Below are 27,282 nucleotides of genomic sequence, written 5' to 3' on the forward strand. Positions count from 1 at the left end.
TAGTGGTGAAGAGAGACCACAGTTGTCCTGTGCACATGAACTTTAACAAACACTAATACGAATAAAGCATGATATGGTCATTCATTCCTTTATCTTTTACATAATATCTCATAAATCTTCAGTGCCTCTAGGTTTATAGAATCAATCCCAATGAGAAGGGGAGGAACTTAGTAAAACCATTACCAAGGGACACCTGGGTGGCCCAGTCAGTCCCGCATCTGACTCTTGATTTTGGCTCAGGTTATAAGACGGAGTCCCATGTCAGACTTTGTGCTCAGTGTGGAGCAAGCTTAAATAAGATTCTCTCTCTCCCTCTCTCCTCGCCCCCCTCCCCCACTCATCAGCATGTGCACTCTCCACACACACACACACACACACACACACACACACACCCCACACAAACAATAAGACTGAGCAATAACAAAGAAAAAAGGTCATATGTCATATGGTTTGGAGAATCAGTCTTTTTCAGTAAGAAACAGTTTGCCTGACTGCATATCACCAACTGGCAATTTGATAATGTAACCCTAAAATTAATTTTTAAAGAAGCAGAACTGGAAGTTGAAGGACAAACTTTCATTCCCTGTGTCATGAGAACATTTCCATTATGGCAAATTTACCTATGTGGAAGAGGTGTTAGAAAAGGTTCGAATAATACAAAACAAAATAAATTTTAAAAGAATATTATTTGGCTCCAGACATTGGACCAATCCCTGAGATTTCAGTCCAATTTTCCCCGAGATCCTGGAAATAAGGGAAATAAAACTGCTCTCTGAGACCTAAACTTTAACATTACCCACAATGGATAAGACCAGAAGCAAGCAAAGTCACCTTTAAAACACAATCTGGCCTGACCAGACTGTAACTTCATTGTTATTGAAACAAGTTTGCTAAGAGGTTTGGGTTGCCATGGAAACGGGGAAAGGCGCAGACAGGAGCCCCTCAGTGCCCATCCCAGCGCTGTCAAGGAGAGAAGCAGCTCAATCAATAGCATGGCAGGATGTCCCTACTGTATCGGAGATCAGTGTAGAAAGTTGCAACCATTGGAAACTGAGTCCTTCCATCTTTGGGACAAAATCATCCTGTCATGGAGATAGATGAATCAAGAACAAGCCCGAGCATAACTCCACTTGTTCTGAATCTGGGCTCATCAAACAGCCTTCAGTAGGTTTGTCTGTGTCGAAAATACACTGGCTTTGCAGTCTTGAGTCTTCAGGTATTTAAACTGAAAATTAATAAGTTAATATTCTGGTTATGTATATATCATTCTCATGACCTTGGCTAATAGAAATTCATCTGATTGCTGGAGCTGTTTTATGTTGCTAAAGAAAGGTACTTTAGAGACTCAAACATTCTAGGCCAGATCCTGGAGGGTTGGGGAAGAATTAACCAAGGTGAGCCTTCTTGTCCTCTTGGGGATAGTCAGCAGGCCTTTGCCTGGCAATGACCCTATATGAGCCAAGCTTCTCCATTTCAAAAGACTATTGATATCAATTGGGGGAGGGGCAGTGAACTTACCCTTAATGTGTATGTGCTTGTGAACTTACCTGTTTGTTATTTTATTTATTCTAACATTGCTGCAGGGATAATCATTGAAGATATTGGTGGGAAATACAGCTCAGACCAGGAGAGGTGGCAAGGAATCCTTGAATTTAAAATATACCATATATAATTCACAAAGTGGACACAAGTTTCCGTTTACCACATAGCCGCCGTATGCTCAAACTCAATATTATCATCATTACAGTCCTTTGCTTATGGATACCCTCACTTCCCTACATTATTCTTGCCTGGTAAAGTCCTGCACAGGAGACTCTCTCTTGTCCATAGCGGTACCAAATGCTGTACACAGCTGGAGAAATCATATAAATAAACCGAATGGCATATTTTACATCCATCATCACAAACATTAAAAGCGCTCTGGGCGGAGCGTGCCAGTCCTACTCTGTTCCTCACAGTAGGCTTAATTTTTCACTCTCTGACTTTTGAATCTTCCCTTCAAACTCCCACAAGCCATGCCATCTCAGCAGATTTCCTCCCTCCCTACTTCACTGAGAAAACAGAAGTCATCGATGGGACCTCCCTTCGGAATCATCAATATTCCCTATAGCTGCACCTACTTTCCCTTCCAAAGGTAAATTGTCCGTCCACCCCTTCCCACCTTCTCACGGACCTCCCTTCCTTAGGGTTCCCTCTGTCTCCTACATACGTGTTACCGACCTCCTTCTGGATTATTCCCATCATCATACACACATGATCTACTCTCTCCAATATTTAAAAGTGTCTCTCTTCACTCCACATTCCTTCCAGCTACCTTGTGTTTCTGTCTTGGCAAAATTCACGTTCTGGAAATAACTTTATCCATAATCCCCACTTTCTCAACATCTATTTTCTTTTCAGCTCACCATCATAGGACTTTCTGACCTTGTTACTCCTCCAAAACTTCTTGTAAAAGATACCGGTAACCTCCATGTTTGCCAGACACACTGGACACTTTCTGCTCCTTTATATGACTTGACCTCTCAGCAGTGTCTCACATACAGGAAATGCCATCTTGTAATTCTCTCCTCTCTCAGCTTCTGTGACATCATCGCCTTCAGGCTCCCCAGGTCTCTGGCTTCTTTGTTCTGCTACATTCTCCGCCTCCACTTACCTTCAGGTATTGCGGGTGTTCGGGCTGCCCGTTTCTGTCCTCTTTTCCTGCTCTCTCCCCAAGTGATCTCTTCTGCTTGGGCCGTTTGAAACACTTGCCTGTGAAATGTGTGTGTACGAGTCCGAAACCCGTATCGCTGAGCCTCAAATCTCTCTCTCCAGCTCTGACCTCCCTTCAGCTCTCGACAGGCATGTCCACGGCATACTTGATCTATAGTCAGACAGTACCTGAACATCTCAAATTTAACACGCCCCAAACTTAATTTCTCCCAATTTTTCGTCGTGATATTGCTCCACTAACCATGTGATTTTGCTTCCCTCTTCCAACACCATAATCTCTGTAAGTGTTGCTGTCATTCACCCAGTCGCTCAAGCCATAACTCTGTTGTCATTGATTTTCTTCTTCCCACACATTTCAAAGCCATCATGTCCCGCGAGCAAGTATATTTTGGCTCCAAATATTATATGCCAAATCTGTCTGCTTCTTTCCGTCTCCATGCCTCCATTTTAGTCCAGGCCACTCTAATTCTTCACCACTGTAATTACTTCATTTACTGCCTAGCGGGGCAGCTGGTTTCCTTCCGTGCCTCCCCACAATCTATTTTTCACACTCTTCACTCACAGTGATCTTAAAATATAAAATATCCGATCCTGTGTTCCTCATCTTAAAATCTTCTAAAAGCTTTTCACTGCACCTAGATGCCATTCTGCACTCCCTAACCTGGCTTCTAAGACCCCACAGAATCCAGCCCTCATCTCTCCTTCTCTGTCACTCTCTCTTGACTAAGTTCCAGACGCACTCCTCTCCTAGTTCCTAGAACATTCCAAGCTCTTTCCCAGACCAGGGCATTTGCAGTTTCAGTTCACTTGGTCCAGAGCAATTTCCACCCACTCTTTGCCTTACTGCTTCTTGTTATCATTTAGGTCCCGGTTTAAAAGGCCCCTTCTCGGAAAGGTACTCAGTGGCCACACTTTCTAAAGTCAATTCCTCCTGCTCTTCTCCCTGGTTATTCTTTATGTTAATATCCTGTTTGTTTCCTTCATTGCACATATCCAAACCTATTGCATCTGTATCAGTAGACTGTTGCCTTAAGACCAACGTCTTAATTGTTCTATACCTTTATATCCCCAGTCCCTAGACTGTACAGTAGGCACCTGGTACATATCTGGTGAGTAAATAACACAAATTTGAGAAGTAAATATTATTTTTTTGTGGAAGAATACTTTTTTTAAAGATTTTATTTATTTATTTGACAGAGAGATCACAAGTACGCAGAGAGGCAGGCGGAGATAGAGGAGGGAGCAGGCTCCCTGGTGAGCCAAAAGCCCGATGTGGGGCTCGATCCCAGGACCCTGAGATCATGACCTGAGCTGAAGCAGAGACTTAACCCACCGAGCCACCCAGGTGCCCCAGAATAATTTTTTTTTTTTAATACTTTATCGGCGCCTGGGTGGCTCAGTGGGTTAAGCATCTGCCTTTGGATCAAGCTATGATCCCAGAGTTCTGAGATCAAGCCTCTCTGTGGGCTCCCTGCTTAGTGGGAGATTGCTTCTACCCCTCCTTCTGCCTCTCCCTGCTCATGCTCTCTTTCTGCGTCTCACACTCTCGCTCTGAAATAAAGAAAACATTTTAAAAGATTTTTAAATATTTTATTACTTTTTTTGAACATTTTACTATGTTTTAATTGAAGCACAGTTGACCTAAGGAGGTATCATCTCCATTTTACACATGAGAAAACTGAATCTAAAAGATACTAAGTAACTTACTCCTAATACAGAGCAATTCATTAGCAGAACCTGTTCTTGGGTTATTCTAAAACCTAAATGGGTGCCTAGGTGGCTCAGTCAGTTAAGCCCATGCCTTCAGCTCAGATCACGATCCCAGGCTCCTGGGACGGAGCTCCCAGTGGAGCCCCCCGCCCAGTGGAGTCACCTGAGTGATGCTCCCCCTGCTTGTGCTCTCTCTCCCTCTCTCTGTCAAATAAATAAATAAAACCTAAGGAATAGGTAATGCCTGTTGAAACATAAGCAAATACCATATCTAGTTACACACACTCAGTATATACAGAGTATGCACACATTTATCGTTTGTGTATCTTAACAGCCTGACGACTCACAAACTTCTTTACACCTTAAGAGTGATCTCTGACTATAAAATCAGGAAATCACAGGCATGCATAAAATATTTAAAAAACCTGATTGCTCTAAGAACACTACTGTTAACGTTACCGTTATTAGCACCCAGGGCATATTTTGGGGTCTTTTGTACGAATACGCACATACGCGGGTGTTTTCACAGCAGGGCTACGGCACGAGCGTATCACGGCCCACGCACTTCCCTGATCGTTGCGCACACATCTGAATGCGGTGGGTCCGGAGAGTCCAGTGCGGGGACAATGCGTCTGTCCACGCTCATCCACGGCAGGTTCGGGCATCCCGACTAGTGTCTTCACATTTCCGGAAAACAGCAAGAGACCGTCCCAGGGCAACGTCCAAGATCAGGCCGACCGCGGCGCGGGCGCACAGGGCCGTCCCGCCGGCGGAGCCAACCCCCACGCCCGCCCGGCGGCTCCAAGAGCGCGCACGGTCCCGAGACTCGGACGCGGCCGTCGCGTCTCTTCAAGGCTCCCGGGGCCCCCGTCCCTCGCGCCGCGGCCGTCTCGGCTGCAGGAACTCCCTCCTTCCGGCAGGGGGCGCCGTCGCCTTCCGCCGGGGTCGGGCCGCCACGGAGGCTGCACGTGATCCGGCCGTCTCTGCGCCCGGGGGCGGGCCTGCGGAGATCGGCCCGACGTACGCCGCGGCGTGACGTAGCACGCAGGGGCTGGCTAGCCGCCATCTTGCTTCTTTTTCTCGCTCGCTCTCTCCCTCTCGGGAAGCGGCGAAAGTGCTTTGGCGGTTTGTCCATCCGCCGCTTCGGCTCCCCCGGTGCGGTGGTCCTTCCGGCCGCCCCTACCCCCAGCGTCCCCTTCCCCTTCCCTCGATCGGAGCTCGGCGGAGACTCGACGTGCGCGCACACACTCCGCTTGGCGCTCGCCCTGGCCGGTAAGGAAGGCGAGGGCGGAGGACCCGGGATCCGAGCGGGCCCCACCGGGGAGGGCCGGCGCGGGGCGGCCCGGGGCGTGCGAGCGCGCCGCGACCCCGGCGGCCGGAGCTGGGAAGCCGCTGGGAGGCGGCCGTGGGTCCGGCCGCGCCCCCCGTTGCCGTCGGTCGCGGGAGGTCCCGGCCTCCGGGTCGCGGAGCGGGAAACGGAGTCGGACCCGCCCCATGGGGTCTGCCGCGGAGCCCCGGACCCGCCGGTGTCGCTCCGCCCGGCCGCGCCGCGGGCCTGCGCCGGGGGGGTCCGCGCGTGGCGGCTGCGGAAGGGAGTCCCGTCGGCCGCGGGCGGCGCGCGGGCTTTCTCGCGCGCGTGTGGGGTGCGTCCCCGGACAGCCCCGGGCTCGTGGCCGGCCTCGGCGCCTGCTAGCTGCGCGCGCGGGCAGGGTGGGCTTCGCAGGGCGCCTGTGCGCGAGAGACGCGGGGGGTGGTTAAAGACCTGGCTGCTCGAGGCCGGGGGGCATCGGGGCCAGCCCTGCTTCCGCTGGGGACGTGCTGCCCAACTCCAGAGGAGGGCTCGGTCGTTCCTGCGGACCCTAGGCCTCGCCGTCCCCTGACCTGCGCAGGGGATCCCGATCTGCAGCCCCGTCTCTCGGAGGCCGCGTTAAGATGACGGGGGTTAGGGCGAAGGCCCCCGTGGGGACTTGAAGCAAAGGGCAGGGGGAGCCGATGGGACCCTGATACATGGTCCTTTTGCCCGAGGGTAGTGCGCCTGGTTCCTTGAAAGGGATGCATATTTGTTTTGACTTGGTTTGAGATTTTTTTGAGGTTTCCAGCATGCCTGCTGTTTGCTGGCTTCTGAAAGCTACCCGGATCTCTGCATGGGCCGAGCTTCAGCCCGGGCTCGCGCACTCCTGCCCGGCTGGGGTGCTTGGAACTGATGGTGCGGTGGGCGGCCGGGCTGTAAGGTCTTCCTGGGGAGCGCCCCGGAAGAATCACGATTCGTGATTACGTGCCTGCTCTTAGAGCGGCGGGGTGATACTTCAGCGCCCACCGGGTCTGACTCCGCGTTGGTTTAAAGTACATGGAACTTCCTCTGTTGGTGATTAAGATGCTGCTCCGACTGGAGCCATTTTTAGGTGTGTGTCACAGACGTACCGCAGCGTCGTCCCTGGCCCGCCTCGGATGCACCGATCCCCTAAAATAATTAGGAATAGGTTGAATGTGGATTTTATCTTTCGCATGTAGTGAAATCGTAATTTTCTTTTTATCTGTAATGGACTTGAGGTAGTCTAGGCTTTTTTTTTACTTCTATATTTGGTTTGGTGAGCTAATGTGTGTGGCTGTTTTCCTCCACCGTTAGTTGACGTTTTACTGTGTACGGAGCATAGTAATAAGCCCTGTAACATAGATGATCTTTTCTTGGGCTGCTGCTATCATCCTGCCTTATTACAGATGAGGAAATGAAATCTGCGATATTAATTTGACCAAGGTCACTCAAGAGTTATTGGTGGTGCTGTAGAGATTCAAGTCCGGGCTGTCTAAATCCAGAGGGTGCTCTGGGCCTGCAAACTGCCTTCCTGTTCCTTACGATTGTAGGAACTGTAGTAACTAAAGATGCAGCATTGTTAACCTAGTTTTTTCTTTCGTTTGATTTCAGTATAGAAACATTGTTGCATACAATGGTGAAAGTGTTGCAAGATGAAGAAAACAGTTATAACTACTTTGGGGATAGGATAGAAGCTAGTTTTCCTACCTTTTTCTATTTAAAGGCCAGTTGGTTAAAACTCTTTATAGTATGGCATACAATTTTTGAATTTTGAGATCTGGCCTCTGTTATAGATAAAATATTTCCTCATCTGTAAAATGGAGGTGATGATAATAATAGTACTTCCCTCCAAGGTTTGCTGTAGTATTAATAAAGATAAAGTGTGTAAAGGGCTTATTACTGTGCTTAGTACATAGTAATAGTGAATTGGCAGAATATTGGTAGAAGAAAGTACTCTCTGAGCAGTGAGTAAGTTGTATATTCTTAGAATGGAGTACGTATATTCTTTGGGAATTAGTTTTTCTTTCCTTCTTTTCTTTTCTTTTTTTAAAACACTTACACGCTAGATTTTGTTTCTTGGAGATTTCTTCATGCTCTACAGTCAGTAACCCTGGGTTCAGTATGTTGAGCACATCTGAAAATACAGAAGTCTGACTCATTCCAGCCTGTCTCCCCACTACCCTTATGCCACCCCATCACCCTTGTTGTAAAATGTCTTTGAAGATTATATTATTTTCCCTTCCCTCTTGCCCTCCATCCAGATACTCCTTCAATTTGTATACCAGTTGAGTAACTTGCTTCAGGTGCTGTTTATGCCATATTTGTGTAAGACAAGGATTGATTATTGATAAAATGTTACACAAACTGGTATAGAACCCTACTCTTACAGTGAAGGAGATCCAAGAGTTGTGTCTCACTGAGTTGTGTATGACTAATACCCTTTCAGTAAAGTGAGATTTGTCAATTTACCAAAAGGTAACATGGTGATAGCTTATCTTAGTCAGTGTTAACTGTTAACTGTTGCTTAGAAGCTTGAGAATTAATGTTGGTTTTCTGAGTCATAACATTTTAGATTTCTCAATAATAAAGCCTTTGATGCATCAGTCAGGACATCTTTGTGGGTAAAGGAATTTTCTACAGAGGGTAACTTCAGTACATATTCTGTTGTATATTTTTCCCCCATCCCCAGAAAGGCTAAATACAAACTGATCTTTTTGCCAGTTACATTTGTAGTTATTTTGCTGTAGATTAACAGAATGCCAGTCAGGTTTTAGGGCCTGTGTATGTGCATGTTTGCTGGCAGATGAGATGAAGCAAGGGCTATTAGTGAATTTCAGCAGTGGTCTAGTTGGCAGACAAAAACTTTTATATGGTTAGCATTTACTGACAGTCTGAAAACAAGGTAGCAATTAAGTTATCACTGTTAATGTGATGTAATGTTCTCACCCCAGTGTGGTGCTGCTAGGTGCTCTGCATTAAAGGAGGGGTATATAGTCAGCATTTGTGGAGCATGTATAATATAAAAAAACACTTGGATATTATTTACACACATATTACCTAAGAATTTTCTTTTTACCTGTGTTCCAGTATTAGTCTGTTTCCTTTACTAAATTGTTACCATGTCCACATTACCATATACAACGAGTGGTTAGCATATACCTAGGTTTTATTACTGAATGTGTGAGAGTGGGAAACAGAAGAATTGACCCACGACTAAGATTCAACTGACAGATACCTTAGAAGAGCAAAAGAAGGGGCGCCTGGCTGGCTCAGAGGGTGAAAGCCTCTGCCTTTGGCTCAGGTCATGATCCCAGCGTCCTGGGATCAAGCCCCATATCGGGCTGTCTGCTCAGCAGGGAGCCTGCTTCCTCCTCTCTCTCTCTCTCTCTCTGCCTGCTTCTCTGCCTACTTGTGATCTCTGTCTGTCAAATAAATAAAAATAAAATCTTTTAAAAAAAAAAAGAGCAAAAGATTACCTTGTCATATCCTATTAGAATAGTATCAAGGGCTTGCAGACACTTTGTTTATGTACTCTGCACATAAACATATGTTTTATTTGCAGCAGATTTTCCTTTCTAATTTTTAGATTCTTTTAAAAAAACATTAAGGCTTCTTTTAATTTTGTAAGGCCTAGTGAATCAAAGGAATGTGGCTTGTGGTTCTCACTGCTAAGATGCTCACAGTTTTAAAGGTTAATGGTAAAAGGTTATCACGTGATCTTTGGATTTATACCAGAAGATACAAATAAAGACATAAAAGTTTGGGGCAGAAAATCCATATATGAAAATTGTCTTTGGTATAGGTCACGTGTCTAGTAGATTTCAAGTGAAGGCATGATGGCCAAGAGAGAACATGGATAATTGCAATTATTAAAAAGAAGAATTGCAATTATTAATATTTGTTGAGCACTTTCCATGCCAGGCACTGAGCTAAGATAATTTTGTGGATTATCTTTTTCAATCTATATAATATGCCTAGGTGGTAGGTTATTTTATCCCTGTTATACAACTAGAAAACTGGGACTTAAAGAGGTTTAAGTAATTCTTCTAGACTTACTGAGCTAGTAAATAGGATTCGAATCATTGACCCAGAGCTTATCTGTAGTGCTTAAGTTCCACCCTGCATGGACTTCCCAGTGGCCAGTATTGCCCAAACTTCAGATGAGTCGTGACTATTTATTTATTTATTTATTTATATTTTTGAATATTTATTTGACAGAAATCACAAGTAGGCAGAGAGATGGGGCGGGGGGTGGTGGGAAGCAGGCTCCCCGCTGAGCAGAGAGCCTGATGCGGGGCTCAATCCCAGGACCCTGAGATCATGATGAGAGCCGAAGGCAAAGGCTTTAACCCACTGAGCCACCCAGGCGCCCCTCTAAATAAACATGATTTTAAATATGCTTCTGTGGACCACTTAAAATCATCTAATATATCATCAGTAGTCTTTTGTATTTCATGCTTTAGGACATAAATGCTCTAAGAAATGATTACTGGATAAGATCAGGCAACGTTTGGAATTGATGAAGACCAGAAGTGATGAAAGGCTAGAGTGGAATGGACTCATCACAGGCAGTGGCAGCATTGCAGGAGATGAGCTGTAAATTAAAGCCTTAACTACATACTCAGGGCAGCCATTTCCATGATGAACTGCAAAGTGAAGGTGCTTGTTTAGACAGAGATGTAGCAGGCTGTCTAAGACAATCAGTGGCAAGAGAAGGAGAGCAACAATGAATAAGTGAAGAAGGAAATCATTACAGAAATCAGGATGGAAGAGAATAATCTAAAAAATAGGATTATTACAGCCAAATGTAGCAGAGGTCGGAAGGATCTAAGAGAAGTATCCTTTGGATTTGGCTGAGAGATTCTTGGTGACACTAAAAGAATTTAGGTCAAGTAATGAGGGAGGAAGGTTAGGCAGGGAGGAGTACTGAGACTTCTTGATTTTTAGAGGAGTTGAATACTTAATATGAGCTTTGGACTATGAGTGTAAAAACCTAGGTTTAGACCTTTTTTGTTTTGTCCTTTGTGCCTGCTGTTAACTTTGGGGGCAAGTGACATGGCTTCTTCAAATTTCAGATACAGGTATTTATTCCCTGATTTTTGAAGGTTCACACTACTCCACTTTGCTTTTATGAAAGGCAACATTATTACCTGCTTTTGCTAATTGAAAGTTCTGAAGAAGATTTTTGTTTTTCCGGAAAAGGGCAAAAGCAAAAATAGCAGCCACTGTAGAGGCAGGGCGCCCCGTGAGCAGCGAGAGTGGTGCTACCAGGCTGTTTCCCCTTACTCGGCATCTAGTTTGTAACTCCTGAGACGTTATGTGAGTTTGTTAGCAAGATGTGTTGTAAGGTGTCAGAAAAGCCTAAGAGAGGTTATTTCTTGGTTTCGGGAGTAGTACAAAGAGTTTTCCATATAAATTAATGCCAGTTGTTTCTTTGCTGTATCCATTTCAGCTTACAAAAGGTTTCAGAGGAACTCTTGGCTTTCTGATAGCCGGGGAAACCTGTTTATTCATGTGTGAAATAGGGAAAATACGCATTTCCCCTGTCTCAGAGGATTCTTGCAAAGATGTGTTTGCATGTATGTTTTGAATTTTACATTCTTTAATATTACATGAGCCGTGACCATATTTAAAACAGAAAAGAGAACTATGAAAAGTAGAAAGTTAAAGGTAAGGGGGGTGGTTCTCTCTGGTGTTGGAAGATCCCCTACAAATAAATCTTGAGTTTATAAGGTAAGAGATGGATCCGTTTGTGGTTGGAGAATGGGCGACTGGAGAAGTTAATACTTGATCACCCTTCCCCTTTACTGATGAGTAACCTGGAAGCATAGGACTGCCGGGTGTGCTTGTGCAGTTTGTGTCCTGCACACCTGCGTGCGGCTGACGTTGGCAGCGAGGACCGAAGCCTACTCCGAGCTCTGCTTGCAGAGAGTCCTGTGCTCGCTAGGCCTCCCGGGGGATTCGTGCCTTCATTTCCCCCCTTTTCCCAGTGCACCAGTACCTCACACAGTGGATTACTTGTGTCCTCCCAGAAGGGTATGTTTCTGTATCTGCACAAGGCCCTGTGGAGGCTAATGGCTGCTGCGAAAGACTGCGGAGATACATTAAGAACAAAACCGAAAACATGGGGAGACTGGAGAAATGGTCACCAAGGAACTAAAAACTTAGTACATTTTACTAAATGGGTTAAGTAGTTGGGCAGGTACGCTTTGACTTGATCCAATGAATTTTATTTTAAAGATTCATTTATTTCAGAGAGAGCAAGCAAGCGTGTACGCACGAGCAGAAGGGGCAGAATGAGAGAATCTCAGGTAGACTCTGGGCTGAGAGCCACAGCCCCAACAGAGGGCTCCATCTCAGCCGCCCTGCCATGACGAGATTATGACCTGAGCTGCAACCAGCTGTGCCCCCTAAGCATCCCTTGCCAGTGTATTTTAAAGATGAACATGGTAGCTTATTCAGTATTTATGGTAACTAGGAAACAGACCATATATAGATCTTAACTAAAGAAGCACAACGTTAAGAGGTATAGAATTAACATCTGAAGGTCAGGAAAATACAACAGATAGAGAAATTTTATGTTTGTTTTTTTTTTTTAAGATTTTATTTTATTTGACACAGAGAGAGAGACATCGAGAGAGGGAACACAAGCTGGGGGAGTGGGAAAGGGAGAAGCAGGTCTCTTGCTGAGCCAGGGGTCCTAATGAGGGGCTCGATCCCAGGACCCCAGGATCAGGACCTGAGCTGAAGGCAGACACTTAATGACTGAGCCACCCAGGCACACGGAGAAATTTTATCTTAAAAGCAGGAAAAAGGTGGGTGTCTGGGTGGCTCAGTGGGTTGAGCTTCTGCCTTCAGCTCAGTTCGTGATCTCAGGGTCCTGGGATTGAGTCCTGCATCAGGCTCCGTGCTCCGTGGAGAACCTGCTTCCCCCTCTCAATGCCTACTTGTGATTCTCTCTCTTTGTGTCAAATAAATAGATAAAATCTTCTTAAAAAGCGGGGGGCAGGAAAAAGGTGTTATTGAAGGAGGCTTTGACAAAAGTAGAGTTTGGTTATATTTCTGTATGTTTTTGAAATTTAGATAAAGAAAAAGTGCAACTTTCCGTGTACAATTCTGTGAGTTTTAGTATGTGTAGATTCAGGTAACTCACATCAAAATTAGGATACAGAATGTAGAAAGATGAGATACATCACATTTTGGAGGCAGAAAAAGTACTCTCCTGCTGAAGAAAGAACTATTGAGTTAGGATTAAAAAGTCAGGAATAGGGTGCCTGGCTGGCTCAGTGGGAAAAGCATGCAGCTTTTGATCTTGGAGTTGTGAGTTGGACATGTTGGATATAGAGATTACTTAAAGTAATAACATAATAAATATTGCTTTATTGTAGTGTTTTTTATGACAACCTGGGAACATGGAGAGAATGAAAGTAGAAAGTAGCAAAAAGAGGGATGGGTAGCTTACATGTCTCAAAATAGACTTTTAAAAAAAAAGATTTTATTTATTTATTTGATAGACAGAGATCACAAGTAGGCAAAGAGGCAGGCAGAGAGAGGGTAGGGGGGAGGGAAGCAGGTTCTCCACCAAGCAGAAAGCCCGATGTGAGACTCGATCCCAGGACCCTAGGATCATGACCTGAGCCGAAGGCAGAGGCTTTAACCCACTGAGCCACCCAGGTGCCCCTCAAAACGGACATTTTAATGATAGAGGAACAGAGCCAGTTTTTGCAGGGGGAGATGCTAACAGTTCTGTACACTTAAAAATTTAAACTTGAAATTCCATTCCTTAAAGGCAGCGGATTCGTTATATGAAAGGTTTAGTATAGTTCATGATGTCAGTTGAGGATCTTGAAAGAGAATACTTCTGTTTTCCTCCTGTAACATCCAAAATACCTGCCTTGCAAAAAGGATTTAAGGAAGAAACTTTTATGCTTTGGTATTTATTTGTAATGTTTAAATTTTGAAAACTTTATTACCATTTGTTAAGCTTTTAAGTGCCAGACACTATTTTTTAAGAGTTTTATACATACTTTGTTAGTTAAACCTCATAATAGACTAGAAGATACAGCCCACAGATGAGAAAATATAAATTGAGAATGATATTTAATGACTAGGGAAATGCTTATGTCATAATATGCGTATGCCACAATTATGCTATAAAAACACCTAGCTACAAAATGTCAGAGCTGGGATTTAAACCAAATCCGTTTCAAGTAATGGTGTGATATGAAAAGTTTAAAAATACTGTCAGTTGTCAGAAAGAGTAATGTTGCAGTCACCTCATCTAGTAAATGGTAGACACACAGATTTGTTACTTTGCTAGAACAGTAATTTATGGTACAGAGGTTTTGATAAGTACACATCTTTTATGATTGTTAAGGCATTCTGCCCCAGAAACTTGATTCACATGTTTCAGTTTCTAAGAACAGCCTGAGCCCTTCTACCATTCTGATTAGAACTCCAACAGATTTATTTATATTACACTTTGTTTTTAAAAATGACAATTTTTTAATGCTTTTGCTGTAGTGCTATTTGTAGTAGAGGCACTCAACATAATGGTGGTATTCTTAGCTTTTCTATTATAGCAGCAAATGTGATCTTTAAAATATTTGATGTCGCTCTGACTTTAGAATTACCAAGTGATTATAACAATTGGAGATTGAAATGAACTTAGAAGTTGACCAGTTCAGTCTCTTAACCAAAGCAAGACCTTTTCATTTTAAATGGAAAATTTAGTTTAGACTAAATGTTTTCTGAGGTTAATACATCAGTCTCTGCCGTCTTTGTAAACTCCAGCTGCCATGAGAAAATACCATAGGGGCACCTGGGTGGCTCAGTTGGTTGAGCACCTGCCTTCTGACGTCATGGGGCTCAGGTCCTGTTTCTCCCTCTGCCTCTCCCTCTGGCTTGTTTTCTCTCTCTCTTTCTCTCTCTCTCAAATCAATAAAATCTTAAAAAACAAAATACCACATATTAGGTAGCTTAACAGGAATTTATCACGGCTCTGGAGGCTGGAAAACCAAGATCAGGGTGCCCACATAATCAGGTTTGGGGGAGGTATTCCTGGCTTTCACAGGGCTGCTTTTTGAAGAACACTGTGTCTTCAGGTGGTTGGGAGAGCAAGGGAGCTGTGGTGTCTCCTCTTAGAAGAGCACTAATCCCATTATGAGGCCCCACTCTCATTATCTCAGCTAAGCCTAATTATCTCCCAAAGGGCCTATCTCCAAATACCATCTGGCCTGTTGGGAGTTAGGACTTCAACACACGAATTTTGAGAGGGGAAACAATTCTGTATATAGTCCCCTCCCCCACTTTTTTTAGTAGTCTTTGGTGTGTCGAGTCTTAGATTTTTTGTTTTTGTATTTCTACAACATACATAATACATTTTTACTGTATTTTGTTACTATAATTTTTATTCATATTTTATTCTGTATTATAATACAATAAGTTTTGAAAATAAAAATTTGACTCTCAGAATTTCTTAGCCTAAAGTGACATGTTATTATTGCATTTTATTTTTTAAAATTTTTTAAAGATTACTTATTTATTTGACAGAGAGAGAGAGAGAGGAAGCAGGCTCCCTGCTGAGCAGAGAGCCTGATGCAGGGCTTGATCCCAGGACCCTGAGATCATTACTCCAGCCGAAGGCAGAGGCCTAACCCACTGAGCCACCCAGGCACCCCTCTTACTACATTTTAAATATTTGATGTTTATCTCTTTTATAATGAAAATTAAATTCCAGTTTTCATATGGCGAGGTTATCTGGGCACTGGCTTTGCCGTCAACTCTGGGTTTAATCTGGGCTCTGTCTCTTCATAGCTGTAAGAGTTTGGGGCACGTTATTTTTACTTGTCTAGAGTTGTTTCTTCATTGGTAAATTTTGGTGACTTGTGCTTTGAGCTCTTGTTCCCAGCCTGTTATTTATATATCTGTAGAGTTGAGATTTTTTTAAAAAATGCTTTCAAGAGACATTACTACATTAGATCATATAGAACTTACATCCCTCTTTATGTTAGAAGTGGGAGACAAACATGGAAGATCGTTCAAGGTTTTAAATCTAGAGTCAGGGGACGCCTGGGTGGCTCAGTTGGTTAAGCAGCTGCCTTCAGCTCAGGTCATGGTCCCAGCGTCCTGGGATCGAGTCCCACATCGGGCTCCTTGCTCGGCAGGGAGCCTGCTTCTCCCTCTGCCTCTGCCTGCCATTCTGTCTGCCTGTGCTCGCTTGCTCTCCCTCTCTCTCTCTGACAAATAAATAAAATTAAAAAAAAAAAAAATCTAGAGTCAGGGAGGGGTGCCGGCTGGCTCAGTCAGAAGAGCATGCAACTCTTGATCTTGGGTCATGAATGTGAGCCCTACTTTGGATGTAAAGATTACTTAAATAAAATTAAAACGAAAATAAATCTAGACGTCAGGGAAAGTGGTTATGGTGAAGTTGGGGAGAAGAACGTGTTTGGGAAAGCAGGTGAGTTTTTTGTTTTTTTTCTTTTTTGTTTGTTTTTAATTTTTATTTTAAGTAGGCTCCACGCCCAGTGCAGGGCCCAAACTCATGACTTCAAGACCAAGAGTCGCATGTGCCAACTAGGTGCCCATTTTAAACTTTTTCTTTTGGAATAATCTTTTTAAAGATTTTAGTTATCCGTTTGAGAGAGAGAGAGTGAGAGGGCAGAAGGTCAGAGGGAGAAGCAGGCTTCCCCTAGCTCTGGGAGCCTGATGTGGGACTTGATCCTGGGACTCTGGGATCATGACCTGAGCTGAAGGCAGTGGCTTAACCAACTGAGCCACCCAGGCACCCTCTATGGAATAATCTTAATCTACAGAAAAATTTTAAAAATACTATGAAAAATTCCTGTATTCCTTCATCCCTATTCCCTGATTATAAGTAGTTTACCATATTGATCACTCTGGGTATGTGTACATATGCACACTAGTCACATGTACAGTATGTGCTCGTCTTTCAATGCCTGCTGTTCTAAACCCCTGTCATCACCAACCTTTTTTTTTTTTTTCTTTTTTAAAAGATTTTAATTATTTATTTATCAGAGAGAGAGTGCAGGTGCAAGTAGGCAGAGCGGTGGGCAGAGGGAGAGGGAAAAGCAGGCTCCTTGCTGAGCAGGGAGTCTGAAGTGGGACTCGATCCTAGGCCCCTGGGATCATGACCTGAGCCGAAGGCAGACACTCAACCAACTGAGCCACCCAGGCACCCCCACTTGAAACCTTAAATTCAAATCACAAGCTCCTGTGCGTCTAGTTTCTCACTTAGTACATTTTGTCAGTTTTTAAAGAAAGATACTTAAGAGCGAGAGAGAGAGAGAGAGAGTGCACAGGCAGGGAGAGAGATAGTGACAGCATGAGTGGGGAGGAGAGAGAGAAGCAGACTCCCTGCTGAGCAGGTACCCCCCCCCCCCATGCAATGTGGGGCTCGGTTCCAGGACCCTGAGATCATGACCTGAGCCTAAGACAGACACTTAACCGACTGAGCCACCATGGTGCCCCTCCTTCTGTTTTTATTAAATGAACAAAGCAATCGTAGTACGCTTGACTCAGTAAGCATTTAGTAATGACTATTGGTAGAGCTTTTATACAGTCATATTAAAATTGCCAGTTCCTTTTGTTGTCTCTTACTCTCTTCTACCTTCTGCTTTACTCTCTGGCTTAGACTTCCATGAAATGTTACTCGAACCATTTTCCTGGCAGCATCTTCCGCCTTGCGTTTCTTTACACATGTGTGGCACCACTCTAATTCCTTATTATTTTGGCTGCTGTGCCATCGCTCCCCATTCCCAGATGTGCTGCTGGACATGAATGATAGCCTTCAGATTGGACAGCCTTGGGAGTCCTGTGTATTACTGGTCTTCAGCTTCTGCTGGGGCTTCAGCACTGATCGGCAGTGCCTCGTTTGCCTACTTGTCTGTCTTTCCTCCCAGTTCTTTGTGACCCTTTCCCAACCTTCGCACACTTCCTGTTATTATCTCCAATCAGTTGATGAGGACAGCATGTCTTTTTTCATTTGTTCTTAGTAGTGCCTGATAATACAGTAGGTGCAGAATAAACATTTATATGAATGAATAGGGGAATCAGACATTTTGACTTTGTAGTTCTGTCCAGAAATTTAAATGGAGACATTTTGTTCTGTAGATAATTAAAAATGTATGTCTGAAGATTGTAGTTTGAAGGAAAGTTTTGGGAACTACCCTTACTGTAGCAGTAAACAGTAGATGAGATGGCCAAGGGAGAAAGTACATAGAAGGAGCTGGTAAAGAGAGATGGCAAAAGCACGTGAACATTTATTTATGTGGAGGGATAGGGGAAAAAAGGAGCTGTTAGAGAGTCACAGAAACCAAAGAAGATGGTTTACACAGGATCCGTTTGCCTTTTATATTCGTATTGATACTTGACTGTTAATTATTACTTACTAGAGGTTCTTTATTCAGTAGAACATTTCTTAACCAACTGAGCCACCCAGGCGTCCCTTCAGTAGAACATTTCTTGAGTGCATGTAGTATCTCATCTGGAAATGGTTGCAGGTTCTTTTTAATGTTTACTATTTAAATCAGTGGGACGTTGTATTTCATTTTCCAGAGGAACTAAACTCTCACCGTAAGGTTAGTGAGGAAAGAAAGGTAAACAGGGCTTGGATACTTAGAAGCCCATGGTGGCCAGGAGGATAATTGTCATTTAATTGAATTGGGCAGGTTGGCAATTTGTGAAAGTGTTTTTTTTTCCCCCCCAAACGCTAAATTTTAAAATCACTAAAAATAATGTTTTTAGTATTGAATACTTTTAAATAACTTTTGTAATGGTGAGTAACAATAGAATCTTACAACTTTTGAGACTGAAAGAATTTTAGAGATCATTGCTAATCTTGTCTTGATGTGGAAACCCTTTATACAGATTTTTTAAAAATTTTTAACCTGTGAGAGGTGTCCGTCAAGAAAACCATCCTTTTATAACCACTGTTGAGTGTCATCCTTTCATTTTAAAAGGTTGATATTTCCCTTAGACCGTTTGGAAATTGTTTAAAACGCTGGCTTTTTTCCTTCCTGGTTTCTTCTTTCATCCTCACACTTTTTTGCCCCCCCCCCCCTTGCTACAAGGTAATATCTATTCATTGTTCAGATCTGGAAAATGTAGATGCTCATGTTTTGGTATATTCAGCGAAAAATACAGTTTCTTTCTGTCATTGTTCAGAGTCACAGAACCTCAGATTTAGAAGTGTGATTACTCTCTCTTCCCTTAAAGGGGGTATATTTATTATTGACTAGGCTCTTTTTGTAGACTGACCCTTAGACCTTAATGATTCAGATTTTTAGGTACATAGTAAGCAAGACAATAATGTAAAAAAAAAATTCTTAATAGCATGCAAATAACAAAAAGCTTTTTTTTTCCCTTAAGATTTTATTTATTTATTTGACAGAGAGAGAGAGAGAGAGAGAGAGAGAGAGTGAGAGCGCACAAGCAGGCAGAGCTGCAGGCAGAGGGAGAAGCAGGCTCCCTCTTAGGGAGCCCAGCATGGGGCTTGATCCATAATCTGAACCAAAGATAGATGCTTAACCAACTGAGCCACCCAGGTGCCCCAGCCTTTTTTTTTTTTTTTTTAAATAAAGATTTTATTTATTTGATGGAAAAGAGTACACAAGCAGGGGGGAGCGGCAGGTAGCCCGTGAGGCTCGATCCCTGGACCCTGGGATCACAACCTGAGCTGAAGCCAGACACTTAACTGACTGAGCCATCCATGCATCCCAAAACAGCTTTTTAAAATTATAAATGATACAGGTAGAGGATAGAGTTCCTTTGTTCTTCTGTGATTGTGCCAGTACATTTTTTGAAATCAGAATCTGACAAGTTGAAAAGAAATGCCCCTGTTGAGCTTATTGTTTCAAAGATTTTTAAATTACTACTTAGTAAATTACAGTATTTTGTCACTAATAGTAATTTACTATTAGTAAATTACACTGTTTTGTCACTTAAGATATGGATCTGCAGAATGCAGCATACCTTTATTCAACAACTGAGGGTCGTCATGGTATTTAGAATTAACTGGGCAGTATACCTTAGCCTAACCTACTAGACTTTTGCCTACTCTCACTTCCCTTCCTGCCCATGACCTTTACACCTGAACACTTTTATCCCAGATCAGAATTGGGTCCTCTCCCCCCGCAGTGGTTCTCAGCTGTGGCTCTAGTTGCATACCTTGGGGATATGGAGGGCTCAATAAACCAAATATTTCAATAAAGGAAATCAAATGGAATTTGCTTGATTTCCCAGTGCATAGGAAAATTAATGTTTCTGCTGTATTGTAGTGTATTCGTTGTGCAATAGCATGTTGTTGTTTTTAAAGATTTTATTTATTTATTTATTTGAGAGAAAGAGAGAAGGTCAGAGGGAGAAGCAGACTCCCTATAGCACCGGCATCTGGATGTGGGACTTGATCCCAGGACTCCGGGGTCATGACCTGAGCCAAAGGCAGTCGCTTAACCAACTGAGCCACCCAGGTGCCCAGCATTGTTTTTTAAAAACACTGTGTGTGTGTGTGTAATTAAAGATTTAATTATTTTATATATATAGAGAGAGAGGGGCAGAAGTGGAGGGGGAGAGAGAATCTCAAGCAGATTCCATGTGAGGACAGAGCCCAACATGGGGCTTAATCCCAGGACCCTGAGATCATGACCTGATCTGAAACTAAGAGTCGGATGCTCAACGACTGAGCACCCAGGTGCCCCTACAATGTGTGTGTCTTCATTAAAATTTACTTTATTGCCAAAAACTGCTAACCATCTTCTTAGCTTTCAGAGTTGTCATCTTTGTGCAGTGGAAGATTTTTGCCTCCATGTTGACAGCTACTGACTGAGCAGGATGGTGGTTGCTGAAGGTTAGGGTGGCTGTTGCAGTTTCTTCAAAGAAGACAGCAGTGAAATGTGCTCCATCAAGTGGCTCTTCTATCATGAACAATTTCCTTGTAGATTGTGACATTGTTTGACAGGATTTTGCCCTGCGGAGAACTTTTTTACAAATTGAGTCAGTCTTCTCAAACCCTGCTGCTGCTTGATCAGCTGTGCAGTATTCCAGATCCTTTGTGGCCCTTTCCGCAGTCGTCAGTGTTTTCACCAAGAGTAGGTTCCATCACAAGAAGATGCTTTCTTTGCTCGTCCGCGAGGATCTGCTCGTTCACGACGGCAGCACGTCTCCTGCTCATGCTCTTGGCTGCTTCCACCCTGTCTGCAGTTACTTCTTCCGCTGAGGTCTTGCTGTTTCCACCTCTTCCCATGAGGCTCTGATGGTCTTGCTGGTGTCTAGAGTAGTGAATACTTTCCAGAAGGTTTTCAGTTTGCTTTGCCTAGATCCGTCAGAGGAATCTACAGCTGCTGTAGCCTTAAGACATAAAGGAGACTTGACAGGTCAAGGCCTCCTTGACCCATGGGCTGCAGAGTGCATGTTGGGCCAGCGGGGGTGGAAACAGCATCTCGTGCTGCTCCATCAAAGCTCTTGGAGCAGTGATGTTTTGAAAGGAGTCTTTTTCCTGAGCAGTTGGTCTCAACAGTTGACTGAAAATACTAAGTAAGCAGGGCACCTGGCTGGCTCAGTTGGTGGAGTGGTGGAGCATGCGACTCCTGGTCTTGGGGTTATGAGTTCGAGCCCCACAATGAGTGTAGAGATTACTTAAAAATCTTTAAAGAAAAAAAATTCAGGAATCCGTAGTGTAAACAGATGTGTTGACATCCATTCTTTGTTGCCCTGTCTGGAAACTGTCGGAATAGATTTAGCACAAGGCTTAAGGGCCTCAGGGTTTTTACGGTATGCGAGCTTTGGTTTTCATGTAAAGTTATCAGCGCATCAGCCCCTAAGAAATGAGTCAGTCTGTCCTGGGAGTCCTGAAGTCCTGACTTCTTCCTAGCTCAGAAAGCCCTAGGTTGACATGGAAGTCTGTTAGCGCGGCCTCCTTCAGAATTGTCCCAGCTTCTGCATCAGCACTTGCTTCACCTTGCACTTGCGTGTTATAAAGTTGGCTTCTCTCTCTCTCTCTCTTTTTAGATTTTATTTATTATTTATTTGACACAGAGAGAGAGAACACAAGATGGGGAATAGCAGGCAGAAGGAGAGGAAGAAGCAGGCTCCCCACAGAGCAGGGAGAGCCTGATGTGGGATTTGATCCCAGTACCCCGGGATCATGATGAGCTTTAGGCAGTAGCTTAACCAACTGAGCCTAAGTTGGTTAAGCTACCAACTTCTCTTTAGCCTCATTAACCAACCTCTGCCAGTTTCAGATTTTTCTTTCCTATCCTCACCTCTCAGCCTTCACAGAATTGAAGAGAATAAGAGGCCTCACTCAGGATGGGATATTGGCCTAAGGCAATGTGGCTTTTTGATCTTCTCTCTAATGCAGATCTCTCAAACTGGCTCTGTTCCCCGTGGTGAAGGTGTTTCACTTTCATTCCTGTGTTCAGGGAGTAGCACTTTTAATTTTCTTAAGGAACTTTTCTTTTGAATTAACAACTTGGTTAACTTTGGTGCAAGGGGCCTAGCTTTTGGCCCATCCCTTTTTTACTGAACTTTGTCATTTCTAGATTCTGATCTAGAGATAAGAGAACTTTCCTTTCACTTGAACACTTACGGACCATTGTAGGGTTCGTAATTGGCCTGATTCCAGTATCGTTGTGTTTGGGGAATAGCTGGTTATGGGCAGTCAGAACACAGCCACACTGATCAGTTAAGTTCACTGTCTTAGTTTGTGGGGCCCCAAAACAAAGACAATAGTAACATCAGAGATCACTGATACACGGATCACCATAACAAATACAGTGATAATGAAAAAGTGCAAAATATGAGAGTTAACCAAAATGTGATACAGACATGAAGTAAGCAAGTGGTGTGGGAAAAATAGTGCTGACTCCTGCTCATTTGATGCAGGGTTACCCCAGCCTTCCATTTGTAAAAAAACACCATATCTGCAAAGCACAATAAAGTGAGGTGTACCTGTACTTAAGGATTCCTGAGGAGCTTTTCAGAGAATACTTTCACCAAACACAGTCTGAGAAATTCTGATTTAATTGGTCTGGCACAGCAACTGTAGTATTTTTTTTTTTTTTTTAAGATTTTATTTGTTTCACAGAGAGAGACAGCAAGAGAAGGAACACAAGCAGGGGGAGTTAGAGAAGGTGAAGCAGGCTTCCCGCTGAGCAGGGAGCCTGATGTGGGGCTCCATCCCAGGACCCTGAGTTCATGACCAGAGCCAAGGCAGACGCTTAGCAACTGAGCCCCGCAGCAGCCCCAGGGCTGTAATATATTTTTTAAAGATTTTTATTTATTATTTGACAGGTCACAAGTAGGCAAAGAGAGAGAGAGAGAGAGAGAGAGAGAGGGAGGAGGAAGCAGGCTCCCTGCTGAGCAGAGAGCCCGACGTGGGGCTTGATCCCAGGTACCCTGAGATCATGACCTGAGCCAAGGCAGAGGCTTTAACCCACTGAGCCACCCAGGCGCCCCCCACCCCCAGGGCTGTAGTATTTTTAAGAACCAGGATAAGTCTACTGCCTGTGTTGAGAACCACTGGTTGAGTTTTCTTCCCTAATGTCCTCTTTTCAGAGAAATCTTTCTGACCTTTACCGTTGTATCCAGTCTCTTTCCCCTCTTTGTTATCTCTTTATTCAGTCGAATTTTTTATTCTTTTATTTTTATTTACTTACCGTTAGAACTTCCATGAAGGCAGCGTCTCCGTCTGTCTTTCCATGATACAGGGTAACATCTGAGACAGGGTTTGGCAGTTTATTAGTTCTCAGTACATCTGTTGTATCTTGTTGAATGAGCATTTGTCACTGTAGCAGTAAGGAGGCAGTTTCAGACTTGTTTCTGTGTAACCTGTAGAGGATCGCTTTGTGAAGTCATATTTCAGAGAATTTACTGAATCCTCCAGCAGGCTTTACGAGGATACTGGTTTCATCATTTAAGGTTTTAGTATCCAAGGGCAAATGCATACAAGGTACGTTATCCCTTGGAATCTTATGGATGTTAGTTAGGATCTTACGCCAGTTCTCAAAAGGAGGAGTTGTTCGCTTATTTGTAAGTACCTTGATGGTGTAAGGAGCATTAATGTCAGTTGTGTTACACTCGGTGCATAGTCACTTAACACACAGTAGTTATGTGCATGTTTTTGTTACTTTCTCCCATTTTTATTTGTTGCATATAGGGCAGATAAGTCAGATGAACCCATACTCATCAACTTTTTGTTTACCTATAGTCTTTGTTACTATTCTTGCATATTTTAGATATATGTGTTAGGCCACTGAGGGTAGATTTTTAAATTCTTTTTACTTAATCATATGCATTTTTTTAATCTTCCGGTCTTGAAACTAATTGTTTTTTCATTTCAAGTCATTACTCTTAAAAACATTTGCAATTTTTTTTATTTTCTGTTACAAAACAGTGCATTTACTGTTTATATTTAGACATTGCAGTATGTATAACAAAGAAGGTCAGAGTTCCTTATAATCAGGAGTATAGCTACTGCTGTGATAATTTGTGATCTGGTTTTGTAGACTTTCATACTTGGCATGTATATTGTATTTTTTAATACTTAACATATATTATTTGTTTAAAAATCCTGTGTACTTTTTTTAACTTTGTTTTAAGCATCTTTTTGTACAAATCTCTGCTTGGGTGTTTTTGTTGTTGTTGTTTGTTTTTTTAATTTATTTGACAGAGAGAGATCACAAGTAGGTAGAGAGGCTTGCAGAGAGGGGGGTGGAGCAGGCTCCCTGCTGAGCAGAGAGCCTGATACAGGACTTGATCCCAGGACCCTGAGATGATGACCTGAGCCAAAGGCAGAGGCTTAACTCACTGAGCCACCCAGGTGCCCCTGCTTGTTTTTATAAGGATCTCAAACTAAACATGTCTGAGACAGAACTCTTGCCTCCCCTTCTCCCCCATCTTTCCTAAATCTGGTCTTCCCCACTTTAAGCTCAAGACCAAAATTGTCCTTATTTTCCTCTTTCCTGGCAGCCTCTACCTAGTCTCCATTTTTCAGCCACAGCTACATCATCTTGTGCCTAGGCCTTGTCATCTATGATGCTTTTTTTTTTTTTTAAGATTTTATTTATTTATTTGAGAGAGGGAACACAAGCAGGGGAAGTAGGAGAAGCAGGCGTCCCGTGGAGCCAGATGTGGGACTCGATCCCAGGACCCTGAGGTCATGACCTGAGCCGAAGGCAGACACTTGATGACTGAGCCACCCAGGCGTCCGTCTGTGGTGTTTCCACATTCCACCTTTGGCCCCTACAGTCCATTCTCTACATTGTAGCCAGGTTGTTTTTTAAAAAACCAAAGTCAGGGGCACCTGGGTGGCTCAGTGGGTTAAGGCCTCTGCCTTCGGCTCAGGTCATGATCCCAGGGTCCTGGGATCGAGCCCCGCATCGGGCTCTGATCAGTGGGGAGCCTGCTTCCTCCTCTCTTTCTGCCTGCCTCTCTGCCTACTTGTGATCTGTCAGATAAATAAATAAAAATCTTAAAAAAAAAAAAAGCCAAAGTCACATCTCTATTCACAACAAATGCTCTGAATCGCATTGCTTAAAGATAAAATTTAAAATTCTGATAGGCCCGTCATTCAGTCTTTACTTTCCCTTTCAACTCTCTCTTTCTTACTAACTTTGACTTGACCAGCTTTTATGTTTTTGAACATGAGAAGCGTGTCAGGACCTTAGGGCCTTTGCATTTGCTTTTTCTTCAGCCTTGAAGCTGACTTCTTTCCCATTAGATCCAAATCAGAAGCCTTTCTCTCAGAGAGGCCTTTAGTGATCAAATAATCGAAAATAATTACACTTACTTTCTTGTATTGTCCTGTTTAGTTTCATTCATTCCCTATGGAAATAGTCCTGTTTCCCTTGAGTCGCACATTAGAAAGACCCCTGAGAGCACATTCTAGTGTGCTGTCAAAGAATTTTTTATTCAACTCAAGGTTGCAAAGATTTTCTCCTTTGTTTTCTCTAGAAGTGTTATAATTTAGGTTCTTACATTTTGCTGTGCTCCATTTTTAAAAATTAATTTATTTATTTTCAGCATAACAGTATTCATTATTTTTTCACCACACCCAGTGCTCCATGCAATCCGTGCGCTCTCTAATACCCACCACCTGGTACCCCGACCTCCCACCCCATGTGCTCCTTTTTAATACAAAATTGAGGGGCCCCTGGGTGGCTCAGTGGGTTAAGCCTCTGCCTTCGGCTCAGGCCATGATCCCAGGGTCCTGGGATTGAGCCCCACATCGGGCTCTCTGCTTGGTAGGGAGCCTGCCTCCCTGCACCACCAACCCCCTGCCTGCCTCTCTGCCTACTTGTGATTTCTCTCTGTCAAATAAATAAATAAAATCTTTTTTTTTTAAAGCATATGCATAAATTTTTAAAAAGATTTTATTTATTTGTTTGACAGACAAAGTGAGAGAGGGAACATAAGCAGGGGGAGTGGGAGAGGGAGAAGCAGGTTTCCCACGATGCAGGGAGCCTGATGTAAGACTCTATCACAGGACCCTGGGTTCATGACACTTAATGACTGAGCCACCCAGGGTTTCCCTGAGAGCATAAATTTACTCTCTATTCTAGGAGCCTGACAAATTGATTCTTTGTCCTTCTTTCTCACTATCCGGTGTATACAGCATTGTTTACCTCATTTGAGAAGAGTATGTACTGAGGGGCATATTTTATTTATTTTTAATCTCTACACCCAGTGTGGGGCTCAAACTCATGACCCCAAGATCAAGAGTCACATGCTCTACCAACCGAGCCAGCCAGAGGCCCTGTGAAAGGCATATTTTAGACAGTAGTTTTTATAGTGGGAAGAGAAACTTTTCACAGAATGTTTAACCTTAAAAAGAAGTACTCAAACATGAATTTTATAATGTATTTGCAGAAACTTACTTTGACCTTATATAGAGTGTATTTTGTGGCTTTTAGGGTCAGTTGCTTGTTCTTTTTTTATATTTGGGAATTCCTTATAATTTATAGGAAACTCTATTTCTGGTTTTCTTTTTAGTAGAAAAATTAGGTTTGTGTATTAAAGTTCTATTTTATAATTCTAAGCTTTTTTTTTTTTTTTGAAGATTTTATTTATTTGACAGAGAGATCATAAGTAGGCAGAGAGGTAGGCAGAGACAGAGGGGAAGTAGGCTCCCCGCTGAGCAGAGAGCCCATTTACAGGGCTCTATCCCAGGACCCTGAGGTCATGACTTGAGCCAAAGGCAGAAGCCCAACCCACTGAGCCACCCAGGCACCCCTATAATTCTAAGCTTTTAATGTTTTGTGATGGCTAGAATTGAATTAGATATTCTGTCACTCTGTGGTTAAATGGTGGAATGTTACATTGTTTTCCTTGTGTAAGCATATGAACAAGCTAACCTATCTTGTAATTTTAATTTTGTTTGCTTATGAAACTGAACATATGGGGCACCTGGGTGGCTCAGGTCACGAAGCCTCTGCCTTCAGCTCAGGTCATGATCCCAGGGTCCTGGGATGGAGCCCAGGATCTGGCTCCCTGTTCAGTGGGGAGTCCACTTCTCTCTCTTCTTTGTGTGT

At 43.4% G+C, this 27,282-nt stretch overlaps 1 protein-coding gene and 1 long non-coding RNA gene across 19 annotated transcripts in view; one reads left to right on the top strand and one right to left on the bottom strand.

Annotated features, from left to right (window-relative positions):
- Positions 1-373: 373 nt before the first annotated feature.
- LOC116576602 lies at positions 374-3,916 on the bottom strand. Its single transcript, XR_004280220.1, has 3 exons — positions 2,406-3,916; positions 1,548-1,645; positions 374-1,225 (listed from the first exon to the last, which is right to left on the bottom strand). It is a non-coding gene; the product is annotated as an uncharacterized LOC116576602 (long non-coding RNA).
- Positions 3,917-5,458: 1,542 nt separating this feature from the next.
- The window catches only part of PRRC2C (proline rich coiled-coil 2C), a 95,885-nt gene continuing 74,061 nt past the window's right edge, over positions 5,459-27,282 (top strand). For 10 of the 18 annotated variants that reach the window (XM_032319016.1, XM_032319008.1, XM_032319006.1 and 7 more), the window contains exon 1: positions 5,459-5,694. The gene's annotated coding sequence lies outside the window, so the exon portion shown is untranslated. The remainder of the gene's footprint in view (positions 5,695-27,282) is intronic. The other 8 variants (XM_032319005.1, XM_032319013.1, XM_032319007.1 and 5 more) reach the window with 1 other exon arrangement.

This window comes from Mustela erminea, chromosome 17 (assembly GCF_009829155.1).
Source record: "Mustela erminea isolate mMusErm1 chromosome 17, mMusErm1.Pri, whole genome shotgun sequence".
In the NCBI taxonomy this organism is placed as follows: Eukaryota; Metazoa; Chordata; class Mammalia; order Carnivora; family Mustelidae; genus Mustela; species Mustela erminea.